We start from the raw sequence: 19,081 nt of genomic DNA, 5'->3' as shown, positions 1-19,081 counted from the left end.
GAGAAGAGGTATAGTGTCTGTGATTTCGGATACTTTTAGGTTTATAATCAAGTCTTCATCACGAGAAGAGTAGAGAAAATACAGGGAGAGGAGGAGAGAGACAGTAAATCAGTGTTTGTATTATGAAAGACTCAGATTCATAGAACTGGATTGGAGAAGCATTGTGCGTTATATGCCATGGCAATAATATGCTTTATAAGTTTGTAAAAGCAATACAGTAAAATACCCTTAAAAAAAAAAAAAAAAAAAAATATATATATATATATATATATATATATATATATATATATATATATATATATATATATATATATGTAGTTTTATTAGTATTTTTATTTAATGCTTTGAAAAATAATTTAAATCTTTGCAGACTATAAATACATATGTACTATATATCATTTATTTAAATATGTGGGCAACAAATTATAGATTCATTTTATTTTAAAATTATTATATTATTCTTATTTTTTAAATTCAACTATAGGGGTGCGGCCAGGTAGGGGGCCTTACAAGACAATGTGCCCAGGGGCCCCTGAGTTCTTAATCCGGGCCTGTTGAAGCAGCAGTACTGTTTTGTACTGTTGCGTGAGATTCCTGCTTTTTTTAATATCTATAACATTAATGCACATCAGTAACTTGCCAAACATTGTAAATAATTGAAAATCCGGCAATCGCAATAATCAAACCGTTGGGAATAACTGGGGTCGGAACCGAAGTTCACAGGTCTGTGTTCTCTGGACTTCTCTCAGCTGGTGGACTTCTTCATTCTGATTGGTTGCTGCCAAACCGCGTCATAGCTCATTACCATAAAGTTGACTGGATTTCAACTCTCCTCGACGCCCACTCTGGCGAAGAACGCCGACAGCTCTCATTAGCTGTTTCCATCCACCTATTTTATGTGAATGCGCATAAAAAAACCAGTTGATGGAAACGCCATGATGCGCATAAATTATAAATTTTGAAAATGCGCATCAAAAAACGTATGCGCCTAACTGGGTAGGATAAACTTTTTATTCGATAAGAAAAGATGCGCATAAACTGCGATGGAAACACTTTTACCACACAAACTCCAGCATGCGCATTAAAAAAGGTCATGTGATTTTGTTTCAAGAGTTCACACTTAGCTGATGATTGATAATAAAGCTAGTTTGGCGTGCTGTCCCGAGAGAGAGCCCTGAGCTTATAAGATCCTCGAGCCCTGGGCTCCCTCCCGTTGCAAGGCGAGAGGGGAGTTTGAGCTCAGGTAGATCTCGATGACTCCCCCTTCTGCTTGTTGTAGCTAAGTGTTAGATATGGATGCTGAAAGGTGTGCTCAGAGTTTAGCTAAAGTATTTGGATTAATTGTTTAGAGTGCTTGTTTTTGAACTGTGGGAGGAAACCGGAGGACCCGGGGAAAACCCACGCGAGCATGGGGAGAACGAGCAAACTCCGCACAGAAATGCCGTCTGGTTTGGAAAGGAATTAAAGCAGGGCCGTTCTTGCTGTGAGGCAACAGCGCTAATCGCTGGCCACCGTGACGCCCGTTTGAAAGGAGGGAAAGTAGGGTTGGGTGGGGGGGTTTCTTCAAGACGAAGATATTGAGATGAGAAAAGTCTGGTTATTTATAGTGAGTTAAGGATCGTCTGATAGGATAATTAGTCGTTAGCTAAAGTTGGAACAGCTGTGAACAATCATAAGCACGTGATCCTCTCGACATTTGTTTATAAATAAACTTCAGTAAAAGAGATCATGTGATGCTTAATGTGTGTGAATGGATAAAACGTCAGGCTGAGCACATTTTAAAACATGTAAAATGTTGTTTTGGTCATTATAAAACGCCTTACCATTTCAGTATTAATGTTATTATATTATTAATGACCTGCAGAATCAAGAGCGCTTGTGCTCCGCGTCTGACACCTTCAAACGCCACTGCGTCTACTGCTTGTTAGGATTGTCTTCTGAGGCGCATTCATTTAGAAAAGATTGATGCAGCTTCTCCTACTGCTGCAAATGCAGTTTTTACTGTTGATATTTGGCGCCAGTTAATCAGGAAGTGACGATTTTGGACTCGTTGGATGGAAAAGATGCTTCATTCGCACAACTTTTATGCGATAATCCAGTTTTGCGCATAAAGTTTATTCGCATTTTTGGATGGAAACACAGCTTTTGAAAATGAATGACTTCCAGCTACTTTGACGCTCTTGCTGCTTTCGGTGTCAACGTACGGTTACAGTGTTCAGACGGCAGAGAGATGCCACATTGTGTTTCCAAAACAAGTGGAAGAACAAGAATTGTTTGGAGATACGGGTCGTAAGTGTTGTGTGTTTATAAATGTGCTGCAATTAAGGTTTTGTTTTCATTTCCTGCTATGAGAGCGCAGCTGGGGTCCGTTCTTCGTACGTGGGTTACTCAATTAGCTGCATTTGGATGTTGACGATTTAACACAATCCAGGATCGTTTCGTTCTTCAAAACTCATCTGAGAGTTGTTGTCATAGCAACAGTTCTGGTAGCTCAAGCCTGCGTAGGAGCAGGTTAATTTCATATAAACAGGATTAGATCAGGTCAGTTCAAGCTAAGATAATACTGAAAGTATGTGCCAGATGCTAATATTCTCCTACAGTAGTTATATACACTTGGGAAAATAGTATATATATATACAGTTAAAGTAGAGCTGCAGGATTCTGGCTAAAATGAGAATCACGATTTTTTTTTGCTTAGAATAGAGATCACGATTTTCTCTCGATTCTGTAGATGTAAAATAAAGGTATGGTAAAAACAAACATATGGCACAACATCGATAATAATATTATGTGCAGGTCTACTGGTTTCTATAAATAATTCTACTTATAATAAATCTGATGTTGAATTATTATGTTTGAGATTTATGCTTGCAATCTGTCATATTAGACCATTTATTCACTGGTAAATCAGACATTTGCCATTATCAGATTATATTCAACAATATATAGGCTAGAGTAGTTATACTGACATTGTAAACATTTATTTCATGCACAACTGTGGGTTCGCTATGACAGATAAAACATTTCAAATGCTTGTCGTAATCATAACTCTATAATGCGATACGATCATTTAAATGAAGTGCACACTTTGGGTTTCATTCTGACTGCTAAGTGCTGTTCATACTTCGCGCGCGGCTCCTAAGCGATCACTCTGTGCCACAAACTGAATATTATTTACAGCTGTATTACCTGTTACTCGCAACATATGCAGGTTCTGTTCACTAAAGTAGACGCACGCGCGTCCATCATTAAGTAGAGCACGAGCGCCCTCTCTGTAATAACAGCTCACGGTCAGCAGCTCACGTCACGTGTGATTTCCCGGCCGCGAAAACATCATTATATAAAGACAAAAATGACATTTTTAGCTGAATTATACCTTATAAATACAGCATGTGACTCATTCAACATCATTTGGAGGTGTCAATGTCACTGAGCAACGTGTGTTAAACAATGAAAAGACTCATGCAGCCGCCTTTTCTTCTCTCCTGAACTTGAAAATATGATTGACAGAATCGTAGAAATGCTTGATTAAGATCGTCTAGGGCAGGGGTCTCAAACTCGTGGCCCGCGGGCCATTTGCGGCCCTCAGTGCAATATTTTGTGGCCCGCGCCGACCGCTGTACACTGACAGAATCAGCGGAGCAGGGAGAGAGAGCGCTCCCCGCTCCGCTGATTCTATCCGTACACAGCGGTTACTGGCATTCCCTGCCCGCCGTGTAAACAAAGGGGCGGGGATGCCGGTGAAATCACCACGCACCCCGCCCCTTTGTTAGACGCTGTGACGGGCGGGAAGTGTTGATTTATACTTCTGCGTGAAACACCGGCGTAGGCTACGGAGCCCTTCGCCGTGGCCGTCACTGACGTGCACCTCTCAAAAATTGTAACTACACGTCGCAACGATGCGTAGCGCAAGCTCTGTGATTGGTCGGCTTGCTAGCGCCGACGAGTCTGGGCAGGACCGAGAGCCGGAATGGCGCGAGCGATTGTTTACAAGTGTGGAGTCCCGTGAAGGAGCTCCGGATGGAAAGTTTTTTTCTGTGTTTACCTCATGGTAAAAGTTGTTGCACGTCCGCCGGTTCCTGCCTCAAAATGAGCGAGTTTGAGTCACTTGTACATCCAGGAAGTGTTCAGAATAGCAAAACAGAAACGAAGAAACTCGACACAGAGGAACATTTACACCTCACTGCCCACTAGCGTTTCGGAAGTGTTAATGCAGACCAACAGAGACAGTGCGCAGAAGTATAAATGCACAGCTGCGCGCGTTGCATGCGCCGTGAGTTGCGCCGGTCACTTGACGCAGAAGTATAAACCAGGCAGGGAGGGAACTCGCGCCGGCCAGAACCAAGGTAAGCTGTTCCCGCCCCTGCCTGCCACTTAGCTACCTATCTGCAGCCTGCCACCTGCCTAGCTACAGCCTGCATCTTATATATATTATAGGTAGATACAGACTGGTACAGACTGATGTGACTGGAGTGGGGTGGGGGTGTTTTATTTATACATATATATATACATATATAAGATTTGTGAGAAGAAGCGCTGTCAAGTCTCTGGCCGCAAAAAGTAGGCAAAAGATGTTCAGAAGAACTGTTCATAATCTTCACTCAATGTTCTATTAATGTCCAGGACACTTCATGTTCAGAAGAAATAATTAAAACTGTTATTAATGACATTTGAGAACTTTTTTTTGTGGAATCCCTTATGCGGCCCAGCCTCACCCAGACTTTGCCTCCTGCGGCCCCCAGGTAAATTGAGTTTGAGACCCCTGGTCTAAGGGGTCGAATCGAGATCGCAATCTTTTAACGATTAATTGTGCAGCTCTACGCTAAAGTCAGAATTATTAGCCCTCCTGAATTATTCGCCCCTCTGTTTAATTTTCCCACAATTTCTGTTTAACAGAGCAGATTTTTTCAACACTTTTCTAATCATAATAGTGTTAATAACTCATCTCTAATAACTGATTTATTTACTCTTTGCCATGATGACAGTAAATAATATTAGACTAGATATTCTTCAAGACACTTCTATACAGCTTAAAGTCACATTTAAAGGCTTCACTAGGTTAATTAGGGTAACTAGGCAGGTTAGGGTAATTAGGCAAGTCACTGTATAATGATGGTTTGTTCTGTAGACAGTCGGGGAAAAAAATTAGCTTAAAGGGGCTAATAATATTGACCTTAAAATTGCGTTTAAAATTTTTTTAAATGCTTTTATTCTAGCCTAAATAATGCAAATAAGATTTTCTATAGAAGAAAAAATATAATCAGAAATACTGTGAAAATGTCCTTGCTGTTAAACATCATTTGAAAAATTATGGGAAAATTCAAAGGGGCGCAAATAATTCTGACTTCAACTGTATGTGTGTGTGTGTGTGTGTGTGTGTGTGTGTGTGTGTATATATATATATATATAGCTAAAAATATATATTAATAACACTTATGGAATCTGCAGTTCTGCACTCCGAAATAAAATAAACAGACTGCCACCTGGTGGTTCAAGGAGAGCATTTATTGATATTAAATTTTTAGATGCCAATGCGTACATGCACAATATTCAAAAAGGATAATAATTTATGCAGTCATGCACGTGTTTTGATCACTAATATGCCAGTGATTGTCTCTTTACCAAAATCAAAATGCTTTTTATGATGCAAAATCAATTTATACAGTTAATCCTTATGCCAATTAAAAAACTTGTGTAGGCCTATAGGCTACTATAATAAAGAAAATCTTCTCTAAATATAGAGCTAAATACATTGATGTGCATTGAAATACATGATGAATAATCCTAACACATGAAAGTGTAAAGCCTGCAGCGCATAAGAAATGTGGAAGATTATTATTATCATATCAGATCATATTTAAGAAACCGTTTACTGCTAATTTGATGTAATTTTGCTCACGTGGATAATTGAATATTAATCAGATGATGTCTAGGGGTGTCACGATTTCGATTTTTAATCGAAATCGATCAAAATTTATGCTCAATTTCGATTATCAAATCAAAAAATAGAATCGTCGATGCTGCTACGCCCCCATGTCACGTCAGTTTGGCTTGCGAAGCGGGAAGAAAACAGGCTTGTTGAAGTGCTTGTTAAACTGCAGAAGCAGGAGACCCGTCGACAGAGCTTAAACCCTCTCCTCTTTCAATGAAGTCGCCGGTGTGGAAGCATTTTGGATTTCCAGTGAGTTATGTTGACAATGTTCGTGTTGTCGACAAAAAAACACAGTTTTGCAAGCTCTGCTATGTACGTATTACGTACGGTTCGTCCGATAGACAACACCGGCATCGCGATCCTCCGCCTGCCCCCGTTGCAAATCCGCTCGCGAAAAGTAAACTCTGTTTACACTGTCTTTGTGTTTCAATGGCATTTTAGAACGACAACGATTTGACATCCACAGTGGCGTGTAGCATTTCTGAGCAGCTCTCCTTCCTCTCTACCTCTGAAAATGCACATCACGTGACCACACACACACAGATGCACACACAGCCATGCGCTCGAGACAGCAGGTCCAGGCAGTCAGAGGACTGCTTCAATCTTTCACTCACTTGTACTCAGTCATTTTAGCAAACACCTCAGATACTGTTGGCTGGTTCCTGTTGGTTGTGCGTCTTTTTTACCGACGCCATTATAACGACACAGATCACTGCCTATTCACGAGTCCCGCAGAAAAAGTGATTGACAGGTGGTAATTATGTGTGTATCTTGCCTTTATTCATTTACTGTATGATTTGTTTATGGGTAAAACAAAGACCATGCAGGTCAGGTAGTTTAAACGGTAGGCTACAAATAATTAATTGGTCATTAATTAATTAATTATTCATAATCGAAAATCAAATCGAATCATGACTTCAGAATCGAAAATGTAATCGAATCGAGGATTTGGAGGATCGTGACACCCTTAATGATGTCATCACGCTGCTGTGCCGTCAGCCAATCATTGCATTGCTGATCATGATTTCGGAGGATGGATGGATCTGTCCTTCACAACACACGCAGCGATCTCAGATCAGTTCATCCAGACATTTTAATCTGATTCACGAACTTGTTTGAACAGGCGGTTCATGGCCCTTAAAACTAATATATAAGGCGTCATGGTGGCTCAGTGGTTAGCACTGTGCCCTCACAGCAAAAAGGTCGCTGGCGTGGGTTTTCCCCACAGTCCAAACACATGCGCTGTTGGGGAATTGATGAACTAAATGGGCCATAGTGAATGAGTGTGTGTGTAATTGAGTGTGCATGGATGTTTCCCAGTACTGGGTTGCAGCTTGAAGGGCATCCGCTGTGTAAAACATATGCTGGAATAGCTGGTGGTTCATTCCACTGTGGCGACCCCGGATAAATAAGGAACTAAGCCAAAGGAAAATGAATAGATATATAAATTCTAATTCCAGGTTGACGGCTTATGCTACATTTAATTAGGTGTGTTATATTTAGGTGAAGTAGTGGCTACTTAATTAATTTAAATGTGTTCTGCAAACAGGCCCGGATTGGCTAATCGGGAGAATTCCCGGTGGGCCAGTTTACACACACACACACACACACACACACACACATGCTCCTTTGAAATAAACGACATGCCCTTGTTTTGATTGACAGTCCAATCAGCCAATTGTAGTGCAGCGTGTGTGTTTCTCTGTTCCTCCAGTGTGGTTTAATCTCTGAGCGGGAACGCTGTGAGCTCCTGACTGAAACAGCAGAGCTTTGAGGACGGTTCGCTCTTATATTTCGTTTGCAGTATTGTGGATTCATTTCCGAGAGCCGACCACCGACTCCTTTGAGAAAACACCCTCAGATACAAGTCATGTGAGCGTTATTGTTCTTCCAAAGTGTGACAGATCCTGGTTATGCTTTAATTAGACATCAGCTTTCTGAATGATATTCCTGTGGAGAAATGGCCACAGACGAGTCTCTGTTTGTCATGAGGAGCGAGAGTTTTGTTCTGAAACACACATGAGATTTCTGGAGATTGCTCAGAGCAAATGCAGTTCTGCAGTGTGTGGTTGAGTTCTGCTTGAAGGACATTCAGTGCTGAAGATTAACCTGAACAACACGGGCAATGAACACAGCATGCATAAGTGTGTGTGTGTGTTTATGTGTGTGTGTGGTTGTGTGTTAGTGTGTGTGTGTGTGTGTGTATAATTGTTTGTGTTTTGTTGTGTTTGTGCGTGTTTGTGTGTGTATATATGTGTACGTGTACACTTGTTTTGTTTGAGTGTGAGCATGTGTATTTCTGAATGTGTGTGTGTGTGTGTGTGTGTGTATGTATGTCTGTGTGCACTTGTTTTGTTTGTGTGTTCACATGTGTACACTTGTGCGTTTCTGAATGTGTGTGCACTTGTGTGTGTGTGTGTGTGTGCACCTTGTGTGTGTGTGTGTGTGTGTGCGCGCAAATGTGTGTTTTTGATTATGTGTGTGTCTGCGTGCACTTGTGTGTGTGTGTGTGTGTGTGTGTGTGTGCGCGCATATGTGCGTTTTTGATTAAGTGTGTGTCTGTGTGCACTTGTGTGTGTGTGTGTGTGTGTATGTGTGTGCACTTTGTGTGTGGGTGCGCGCATACGTGCGTTTTGATTGTGTGTGTCTGTGTGCACTTGTGTGTGTGTTTTTGCACCTTGTGTGTGCGTGTGTGCGCGCGCATACGTGCATTTTTGATTGTGTATGTGTTTGTGTGCAATTGTGTGTGTGTATGTGCACCTTGTGTGTGTGTGTGCATGCATATGTGCGTTTTTGATTATGTGTGTGTGTGCACCTTGTGTGTGTGTGTGTGTGTGTGTGTGTGTGCACGCATATGTGCGTTTTTAATTGTGTGTGTGTTTGTGTGCGCTTGTGCGTGTGTGTATGTGCACCTTGTGTGTGTGTGTGTGTGTATGCACGTGCGCGCATATGTGCGTTTTTGATTATGTGTGTGTCTGTGTGCACTTGTGTGTGTCAGTGTGTGTTTCTGTGGGCTTGTGTGTATATATATATATATATATATATATATATATGTGTGTATTTGTTCACTTGTTTTGTTTGTGTGTGTGCACGTGTGCTCATATTTCTGTGTGCTTGTGTACTGTGTGAGTGTGTTTAAGTGTGAACTTGTGCGTTTCTGAATGTGTGTGTGTGTGTGTGTGTGTGTTGGCATGTGTGCACTTGTGTTTGTTTTGCTGTGTTTTTGTGTGTGTGTGTGTGTGTGTATATGTGTGCACATGTTTTGTTTGTGTGTGTGCATGTGTGCACTTGTGTATTTTTGTGTGCTAGTATATCTGCGTGTGTGTGTGTGTGTTTGTGTGTAAGTGTACACTTGTGCATTTCTGAGTGTGTGTGTGTGGGCGCGTGTGTATGGGTGTGTGTTTGCACTTGTTTGTTTCTGTGTGCTTGAAAATGTGTGTATGTGAATGTGTGGGCATGTGCACTTGTGTGTGTGTGTATTTATTTGTTTGTGTCTCGCACTGTTGGGGTGTGTGTGTGTGTGTGTGTGTGTGCCCATGTGTGCAGTTGTGTATTTCTAAGTTTGTGTGTTTGTGTACATGTGTGTGTATATGTTTGTGGTTGTGTGTGTGTAAATGTGTATATGTATGTGTGTAGGCCTGTGTGTGTAAATCTGTGTGTGTGTGTGTGTTTTAGCGTGTTCTCTGCCTCTTCCCGCTTCTCAAGTCCAGGCCATAATAACAGAAAGTGTTTCTGACAGGCGTTACCGTGTTGCCCACGGCGATGAGGGCTTTAAACAGGCTACAATCTCCTAACGCCAACCAGAGGAAGAGAGAAAACAGAGAGAGAGGAGGAGGAATGAGCGATAATACACCCCATAACACACACACACACACAGCGCATGCATGTGAGCGCGGCTCTGCTCTCGGTGTCCGTGTGAAGGTGAATCAGCGGGACTATAATCACACACCGAGCGCCTGATTCCTGCTGCAATCAAGAAACACACACTGCACAAACCCAGCAGATCGTCAGCGCGAGGACTCGATGACACATCAGCGGCTCCACAGTTCTGATTAAAAGCAGTGGATTAGAATAAATGTGTTGTTTGTGCTGATTAGACTGCAGAGGGGTTTTGTGTGAGATGCTTGGTTTTGATTAAGCGCTCATTTGCATACGTTAGGCGTACAATGAATTTGAAATGAGCAGCGTGAGTGCTGTTATCTAATGCCGATTCTGTTAGTCATGTTTACTGAATAAAGCTAAAGATTCAACCTAAACATCAATCTAATGTGAAGCTTCGGAGAGCTAATGAAACACCATTGTCAGGCCTTTAAAGAGCAGAAGCTCATATGGTGGTGTAAAGTGCATGGTGTTGTGTTTTAGTCTCCTACTGCAGGTTTAAAATGCATCTAAGCTCAGAAAACAGTGATATTCCTTCAGCTTATTCCCTTATTAATCTGGGGTCACCACTGCGGAATGAACCACCAACTATTCCAGCATATGTTTTACTCAGTGGATGCCCTTCAAGCTGCAACCCAGTACTGGGAAACACCCAAACGCACTCATGCTCTCTCTATCTTTCTCACACACACACACTACAGCCAATATAGTTCATCAGTTCCCCTATAGCGCATGTGTTTGGACTGTGGATGAAACCGTAGCACCCTGAGAAAACCTACGCCAACATGGGGAGAACATGCAAACTCCAAACAGAAACACCAACTGACCCAGCTTAGACTCGAACCCGCAACCTTCTTGCTGTGAGGCCACAGTGCTAACCACTGAGCCACCGTGTCTCCCTTAAGCAGTCATATTTTTCTTATAATGTGCATTCACTGTTAGAAGCATCGTGTGATGAGTTCGGTGTGGTTTCCGTTGAGGTGGAAGCAGTGTTTGTGTTGTCAAGACGACTATGCATAGATATAGACATATACACTAGATATCGCATACGGCCCTGAGCATGCATCAATACTTCCGCCATATTGGTACAGTGCTCCCAAGTCATTCAGCCGCACTAGTCAAGACCAAAGCCAGTGTGAAGATGCTGGACTTTAGCGCTGTGTATGGGTGTAGTAACAAGCAAACAAAGAAAACAAAGCACAAAGGCAGAACACTACACTTTGTTTTTACAATTTTGTTTGTCATGAGATTGTATGCTTAATAAGTAACATTATTGATGATAATACAGTCTCTTACTGCACTTACCATAAGGTCAAGCAGCACTAACTCACACTAAATACTTGGCTTATGCTTGTGTTGTTGAATAAATCAGCAAATAATGAAAATGAAATGTGACAACAAGACACTGCGGTGCCAGAAATGTGTATTATTATTGATTTAGTGAACTGACGGCTAGTTTTTAAGCTAACTATAAGATAACATAACATAATGCTGCGTTCACACCAGACGCAGAACGCGTGTCAAGCGCGAGTGATTTACATGTTAAGTCAATGCAAACGCGCGAATAGGCATCCTGCGGCGCGATACGCGCGAATGGCGTGGCGCGAATGACGCAAATTGTGCGAATGTCGCGGCGCGAATTGAACGTTTTGCGAGAATCACTTGAGTTCAAAAATCTGAACTTCAGCGGACATTTGCGCCGCGTTAACCAATTAGGAGCTTGCTCTTGTGGGGGCGTGATTGTGACGTAGAACCTATTGATGGTGTCCCGAGGGAAATCCTCCAGGCGACACGGACAACAAGTCATCAAACTGGGCTTGGCTCAGTCAGAAGCACCGCTGAAAGCCTCCATCATCCAGGTTCAGTTTCTGGAAGAGTTTATGAGCTCACAGAGCTGGATGCACCTCTGAAAGAAACAAGTGGACTCAAATGTCAAAACGGCCCTAAATGTATCAACGTTGTTTTTCAGTCTTCATAAAACACATAAACACTGTTATTTTCTTCATAAAATCCATGTTAGCCATTTAGCAACGAAGCTAGAGTCACCGGGCAGACAGAAGCCCTGCCCATTACGTGAATCCGCGTCTGTTCTGATTTGACACGTGAATGAAGCGGGGTTTGACGCGCGAATGAAGCGGATTTGACGTGCGAATGAAGCGGATTTGACGCGCGAATGAAGCGGATTTGACGCGCGAATGAAGCGGATTTGACGCGCGAATGAAGCGGATTTGACGCGCGAATGAAGCGGATTTGACGCGCGAATGAAGCGGGGTTTGACATGCGAATGAAGCGGGGTTTGACGCGCGAATGAAGCGGATTTGACGTGCGAATGAAGCGGATTTGACGCGCGAATGAAGCGGGGTTTGACATGCGAATGAAGCGGGGTTTGACGCGCGAATAAAGCGGATTTGACGCGCGAATGAAGCGGATTTGACGCGCAGATGAAGCGGATTTGACGCACTGATGAAGCGGATTTGACGCACTGATGAAGCGGATTTGACGACGAATGAAGCGGATTTGACGCACTGATGAAGCCGATTTGACGTGCGAATGAAGCAGGGTTTGACGCGCGAATGAAGCAGGGTTTGACGCGCGAATGAAGCAGGGTTTGACGCGCGAATGAAGCGGATTTGACGCGCGAATGAAGCGGGGTTTGACGCGCGAATGAAGCGGGGTTTGGCACGCGAATGAAGCGGATTTGACGCACTGATGAAGCGGATTTATCTGCGGGTTTCGCGTCTGGTGTGAACACAGCATAACAGCGCCTAGGCCTTAATCAGCATACATGCCTAGATTATTGAATTACTTTTATATACTATTCAGATCAGAAAACTGGATATCATGCACACTGAGGCACAGAGATATCAATGCTTCACATGAATCATTGATAATGGAGATTCATTCACCAGTGTTGAAAACTTAGCTTTTCAGAATCCCCTAGCGGCAAATTTTCAAAAAAGCAACTAGCGCCAAATCTAGTGACTTTTTGTGCGTTACTGGAGATTTTTACAGACTGTTGTTTGTTTATACTGTTCCGTCTGTAATCTTCTCAACGAGCTGCGGTTGATGCCGTCGCCCCTCCCCCACCTCAGAGCACTGACAGGCGGCCCAGTCTTCATACAGCAGCCTCTCCCACCTGCAGCACCTCTCCTGTGCGTACCAAATGATTTAGCACCAGCAGTGTTAAGGTATTTCCCTTGTACAGTCAAACCGATCTGCTTCTCCTTTATTTTAACAATTTCATTTGACCGTTTATTACTGCTTGTTCACAATCACAGATATTTTAAGTGAGAGTTTCAGAACTTGTCTGAGTTTATTACATCTGAGAGACTGCTGCAAATTCACTACACATCTATTGATATACTGTATTCACACAGCAATTCATTTAGTTGAATTGACATGCAAACATAAAGCGTAGCGCAAATATAAACACCCCTTTATTAACCATAGGCTGTTAAACAAACCGAAATGGCAGAACGTGATGACGTCACTAATATGCAAATTAATGTATGACGTAATCTAGCGACTTTTCAGGCAGAGCTTAGCGCCTTTTCGTTGAAAATAGTTAGCAACAGTGTAATTCACAAACCAATCCTCCGTCCCTAACTTAGAAGTGGAAGGAGGTGTGTTTCAGGACATGGATTAGATCAAATTTAACAGGAAGGATGGATAATAAATTTAAATACACACAAACACACTTTTTGTCGGCGATGCCTGTGCAATCGATTTACTTAGTCATTAATGTAGAAAAGTGCTGTAAGGAGTAACAAAATGGCGGCTTTATTGACACAACAATAGCGTAAGCGACATGTAGTGTAAAGATTAATAAAAGATTAATAATTATTACAATTATAACCATCAACAGCAGCACTCGTGCACAATACACAGCTCATTCGCTTCTTTGCCTGGCAACATTGAAAAAGCAGCACATTTTATATCTTAACATAGATAGAAGGCACTTTGGTGCACCTTGCGCTCTCAGAATGAGAAAGCATGTTCGGAGTGATCGGCCCCTGAGCCAATTTAGAGCCAACTCTTCCTTTTCAGAGACAATGTTTTTATTTATGCACTTTTTTTGATAAACAACTGCTCTTTCACATGCTTGGTGTTTAACATCCTGTTAGTTTCTTGTGTTTTTCCTGTCTGGACATGACGGAAAGGCAGGGTTCCTTCATCCAAAACAACATTCCGCTTTGGCTTCAGCATTAATGAACAAATGTCTAACGAGCTCAAAGCAGCACTTCCATCTGCCGCTGAGAAGCCGAACACATCTGACAAGGAATCACAGTAACAACAGGAAATTTCCCATGTTTTTGGACACTTCCCTTTTCATTAGCGCAGTGTTTTATTTGGCTCGTTACTGAAATGGCTCCAGAGGGATCTGTAATTGCTCAGAGGCTGCTCTTTGAAAGCTCAGGAAATCTAGTGCACTTCTTAGTTAAGTATTTGCTTACGTTTCCCACATGAAATCATACTACATAGTAATTTAGAGTAAATACTCTAGTGTTATTGACTCTACTACCGTTAAGTACTTTAATCTGTTGTGGTAAAACTGTAGTTGCTATGGTAACCCAACACCTATAGTAATTAATCTGTTATTGTAGTTCTATTGTTGCTATAGTAACACACAACTACAGTAATTGTTTTGTTGAGACAATTCTATAGTTGCTATGGTAACATTAGTAATTGATCTAAAGTGGTAGTTGTATAGTTGCTATGGTAACACAACAACTATAGTAATTGATCTGATTCTGTAGTTGATATGGAAACACAACAACATTAGTAATCTGTCGTGGTAGATCTATAGTTGCTATAGTTACACACAACTAGTAATTAAACATATGTTGTCATAATTATTTAGTTGCTTTGGTAACACAACAACTATAGTAATTGAACTGTTGTGGTGATTCTATAGTTGCTAAGGTAACACAAAAACTATAGTAATTGATCTGTTGTAGTTCTATAGTTGCTGTAGTTACACACAACTAATTGAACTGTCGTGGTGATTCTATAGTTGCTAAGGTAACACAAAAACTATAGTAATTGATCTGTTGTTGTTATATAGTTGCTATAGTTACACACAACTAGTAATTAAACATATGTTGTCATAATTATTTAGTTGCTATGGTAACACAACAACTATAGTAATTGAACTGTCATGGTGATTCTATAGTTGCTATGGTAACACAGCAACATTAGTAATAGATCTGTCGTGGTAGTTCTATAGTTGCTATAGTTACACACAACTAGTAATTGATCTGTTGTAGTTCTATAGTTGCTATAGTTACACACAACTAGTAATTAAACATATGTTGTCATAATTATTTATTTGTTATGGTAACACAACAACTATAGCAATTGAACTGTCATGGTGATTTTATAGTTGCTATGGTAACACAGCAACATTAGTAATAGATCTGCCGTGGTAGTTCTATAGTTGCTATAGTTACACACAACTAGTAATTGATCTGTTGTCATAAATCTATAGTTGCTATGGTAACACAATTACAGTAATTGATCTGTTGTGGCAATTCTGTAGCTGCTATGGTAACACAACAACTATTGTTATTGATCTGTTGTGGTGATTCTATAGTTGCTATGGTAACAACAACTATAGTAATTGATCTGTTGTGGTAATTCTATGATTGTTTTGGTTACAACAGTTATAGTAATTGATCTGTTGTAGCAATTCTATAGTTGCTATGGTAAAAACTATAATAATTTATCTGTCGTGGTAGTTTTATAGTTGCTATGGTAATGCAACAACATTAGTAATTGATCTGTTGTAGCAATTCTGTAGTTGCTATGGTAACACAACAACATTAGTGATCTGTCGTAGTAGTTCTATAGTTGCTATAGTTACACTCAACTAGTAATTAATCTGTTGTCAATTCTTTAGTTGCTATGGTGACACAACTACAGTAATTGATCTGTCGTGGTAATTCTATAGTTGCTAAGATAACACAAAATCTATAAAAAATTAATCTGTTGTAGCAATTATATAGTTGCTATGGTAACACAGCAACATTAGTAACATATCTGTCGTGGTAGTTGTGTAGTTGCTGGTAACACAACAACTAGTAATTGATCTATTTTCATAATTCTATAGTTGCTATGGTAACACAAGCGCTATAGTACTTGATCTGTTGTGAATTCTGTAGTTGCTATGGTAATACAACAACATTAATAATCCGTCATAGTACTTCTATAGTTGCTATAGTTACACACAACTAGTAAATGATCTGTTGTCAATTCTTTAGTTGCTATGGTAACACAACAACTATAGTAATTGATCTGTTGTGGTAATTCTATAGTTGCTATGGTAGCACAACAACTACAGTAATCTGTTTAGGCAATTCTACAGTTGCTATGGTAACACAATCATAATATTTGGTCTGTCGTGATAGTTCTATAGTTGCTATAGTTACACACAACTAGTAATTGATCTGTTGTCATAATTCTTTAGTTGCTACGGTAACACAAGAACTATTGTACTTGATCTGTAATAATAGTTCTGTAGTTGCTAAGGTAACAACAACTATAGTAATTGATCTGTTTTGGCAATTCTATAGTTGCTATGGTAACACAAGTAATTGATCTGTTGTGGTAGTCCTGTAGTTACTGGACTAAATAATGCAGTATACTTCAGTCTGACTACAGTTCACTCTAGCTAATACTTTAATCAGTATTTTATTTAAAGTATGAAATACATTATGCCTGTGTAGAGTCCTTGTATACCACTAATATCAGAGTGAGTACTTTTATACACACTAACACAGACTACTGTATACTTTCTCCTTTTGGGAAACCCTTGTTTTAAAGAAAACGACTGAAATAAGATTGATTAGTAATTAATATAAGAAGTCCAAATGTTTGTGTGTTGGCGTCTGCATCAAATTCAATTTTCAAAACTGATTTAAGTACAAAATACAATCTCTACTTATTAAAAATTTCTCAATCTATTAAAAAAATCCAAAAATAGGTGAAATAATGTTCCATCATCATCATCATCATCATCATCATCATTCAGTATAGCAGAGATGTTCATATCAAAAATCAAAATGCTGAAGGAATCAGTTGATTTGTTTTTGTTTTTACACTTGTATTGTTTCATATACTTAAACTCTGTATGATAATACTGGAGGAGTTGCAGGATTATTTGTTTGTTTTTTAAGCAATCTGCATGTAAATCTGTGTGACTGTGAAACAGCAGCTCTCATCTCTCCTCATCTCACAGTTCATGCCAGAATAACAGAAAAGGCATGAAGAATTATGAGATGTCTATTATAGGACAGACTGTCTGACTGCTGGCTTTATGAGTCATAATGAACCATGAGCACAGTAAGAAGGGGACTCATTAGAAAGTGCGCTTTTAATTTCTTTTTTATTATATATGTGTACTTTTTAGTTCATGTACAGTTCACATGATCAACTAAATGTTTTATCACTGTCACGTTTTCTTGTATACTACCTGATTAAAGACTTGTGGTGGGTCCCAGTTGTAAGAGCAACACATAATAACTTGACTTAGTTGATCATTTGGAAAAGCGGCAGACGGTGGATTTTTCTGTTGATCTGCATCCTAATCATCACAAACACTGCAGAAGACCTACTTGAACCTGCATGGAGCCAAGATTCTCAGAGAAATCAGTCAAGTTAGGTGGAGGAGAAATCATGGTTTGGGGTTACATTCAGTATGAAGAGATCTGCAGAGCGGATGGAAACATCGACAGTCTGAGATATCAAGACATTTGTGCTGCCCATTACGTTACAAACCACAGGAGAGGGACGATTCTCCAGCAGGATAGCGCTCCTTCTCATACTTCAGCCAAGCAGAGAAGGTCAAGCTGCTCCAGGATTGGCCAGCCCAGTCATCAGACATGAGCATTATTGAGCATGAAGGAGGAGGTGTTAAAGATGAACACAAAGACTCTTGATGAACTCTGGAAGTCCTGCAGTACGCTTTCTTCTTCATTCCAGATGACTTTATTAATCAGTGATTTGAGTCATGTCAGAGATGTATGGATGCAGTCCTCCAAGCTCATGATGGAGTCAGACACAATATTCATTCTGTCTCCACTGCAGCAGGACTTTATATTCTATACTGAACATTATTTCTGTTCAGTGATGAGACTTTTGTCTTAGCAAATGTAATGGAGGCCAGCTAGTAAGTGCTGTGCAGCTAGTAAGTTTAGGCTTATATTTTTTCTTCTTTGGAGTAGAAATGTGTATATTCCAAACAAAGTATGAAGCTGATCGGTCCAGTTCTTGTCAAGTGACTCACGGTGCACTTGCGGTATTCTTTCAATTAGGTGCGCCTGAAAAGTTTTTCAAGAGTTCCCACTTAGATATGCTTGGCACTTATAGCAGGTTTGGCATGCTGTCCCGGGAGAGAACCCTGAGCTCGGAGATATTTGAGCCCAGGGCTCCCGCCCGGTCTAGAAGCATATCAGGAGAACCGAGATCAGGTAGGTCTCGATCGCTCCCCCTTTAGAAGGGGAGAAAAAGGAGGAGATGGGGTGGAAGGGGGATTCTTCCAAAACGAAGATAGTGCAATAAGGAGAAAGTGATCCATTTATATTAAGCTAGGATCATTCTGATTTGATTATTACTAGGGATGTAACGGTATCAGAATTTTACGGTACGGTAATACCTCGGTATGAATGTCACGGTACGGTATTTATTGAATCATTTACAGGAAAAAACAAAACTTATGAAAATACTCCCAAAAAGTGCCAAAAGTGTCAATGACATACAAATTAGTCATCTATCTGTAAGCTTTGAAACAGGAACTTCAATTTTAATAACAAAAAATTATTAAACCATGTAAAAAAAATAAAGTTTCAATTTAGTAGTGTTGAAAACTCATCACATTCAACATTTAATCACTCACTCACTTAGAGATGGGTTTAAAGGAAAATTATCATATAACTATAATCTGGTAAAAGCTGGTATCTCTGGGCATTTACAATGTCCCCTGCAACAGAAAAACCCCCTCTCATTTGGGACTGAGGTTTCTGGGACAGAGAGATATGACTTGGCCCAGGTTGACAGCAGTGGGTAACGTTGTGCATTGTCTTTCCCCCACTTGAGAGGACAAACCATGAGTGAGATAGAGATCTCATGTCTGCATCAATCTGAACAGTGTGCTGTGTTTCTGCAGTCCCCATGACTGATTATTAGTCGTATTCCCCAACTTGCAGGCACGTGCACACACAGGGCTCAATCTGTGCAGTGCACATGCCCTCTTTAGTCTTGGATAGAAAGTTC

At 40.6% G+C, this 19,081-nt stretch overlaps 1 protein-coding gene and 1 long non-coding RNA gene across 5 annotated transcripts in view; one reads left to right on the top strand and one right to left on the bottom strand.

Moving 5' to 3' along the window:
- Positions 1 to 19,081, top strand: part of lingo3b (leucine rich repeat and Ig domain containing 3b) — a 644,601-nt gene that overhangs the window by 546,958 nt on the left and 78,562 nt on the right. The window lies entirely within an intron of this gene.
- LOC147846593 (uncharacterized) lies at positions 13,480 to 16,775 on the bottom strand. Its single transcript, XR_015479250.1, has 3 exons — positions 15,266 to 16,775; positions 14,894 to 15,057; positions 13,480 to 14,796 (listed from the first exon to the last, which is right to left on the bottom strand). It is a non-coding gene; the product is annotated as an uncharacterized LOC147846593 (long non-coding RNA).

Source organism: Danio rerio, chromosome 2 (assembly GCF_052040795.2).
Source record: "Danio rerio strain M-AB ecotype USA chromosome 2, GRCz13ab, whole genome shotgun sequence".
In the NCBI taxonomy this organism is placed as follows: Eukaryota; Metazoa; Chordata; class Actinopteri; order Cypriniformes; family Danionidae; genus Danio; species Danio rerio.
The sequence above is the reverse complement of the archived record's forward strand: the minus strand, read 5'-3'. Positions and strand labels throughout refer to the sequence as shown.